Below are 911 nucleotides of genomic sequence, written 5' to 3' on the forward strand. Positions count from 1 at the left end.
CAAGCGTTTAGAGTGTCACGAGCCGAAGCCGAGTACACTCTAGCTTGTTAAGAGTTCTTTATATTTCCTCAAGTCCGTTGATCGAGGTCAGCGTGCGCGAGCGTGCAGCCCATGGGGAAATAGTTCGTTGGTTTTTGGCCAATCAGAGAGCGCGTAATAATCTAGTTATATTGTAAATGTCTAATATTTGTAACATAATATTCAAAGTATTTTTCTTTAACTGGAATATATGGAAATAACGGGATTCAGTTCCATAATATCCATCATATCCATATCCTGCTATATAGAAGTTTTCATAGCATTTAACCCGACTGAGTTAACGACATACGGAACATTGACGTTCCTTTCTAATCTGTTCCTCCAGCAAACTAATTTTACATTCAAATGTCTCTCAGTTTGTAAGTATCGCTCGCAAGCTCAAATCAAAGTTGCATGCTATTAAATCTAATATTATTTTTTACCACACTATTGCCATTGACACGTAAGTCTTATCCCAGAGATCAAATTTTAGCTTTGAACATCAGGCAACTAACTGACAGCACACCCTACTACCCTTACTTGATCATCATCACTGACAGCATACCCTACTACCCTTGCTTGATCATCATCACTGACAGCATACCCTACTACCCTTGCTTGATCATCATCACTGACAGCACACCCTACTACCCTTGCTTGATCACCCTCACTGACAGCACACCCTACTACCCTTACTTGATCACCATCACTGACAGCGCACCCTACTACCCTTACTTGATCACCATCACTGACAGCGCACCCTACTACCCTTACTTGATCATCATCACTGACACATTTTGTCTAAGCCATACTATTTGATACCACTACATACAGTTAACATATTCCGTAAATAAAATATGATCTGGCTTTGTGCTGTCACAAATTATCACAAA

This window comes from Actinia tenebrosa, unplaced genomic scaffold (genome assembly GCF_029948245.1).
Source record: "Actinia tenebrosa isolate PJP-AT-01 unplaced genomic scaffold, QUT_ActTen_1.0 PGA_scaffold14__42_contigs__length_11649687, whole genome shotgun sequence".
NCBI classification, from domain to species: domain Eukaryota; kingdom Metazoa; phylum Cnidaria; class Anthozoa; order Actiniaria; family Actiniidae; genus Actinia; species Actinia tenebrosa.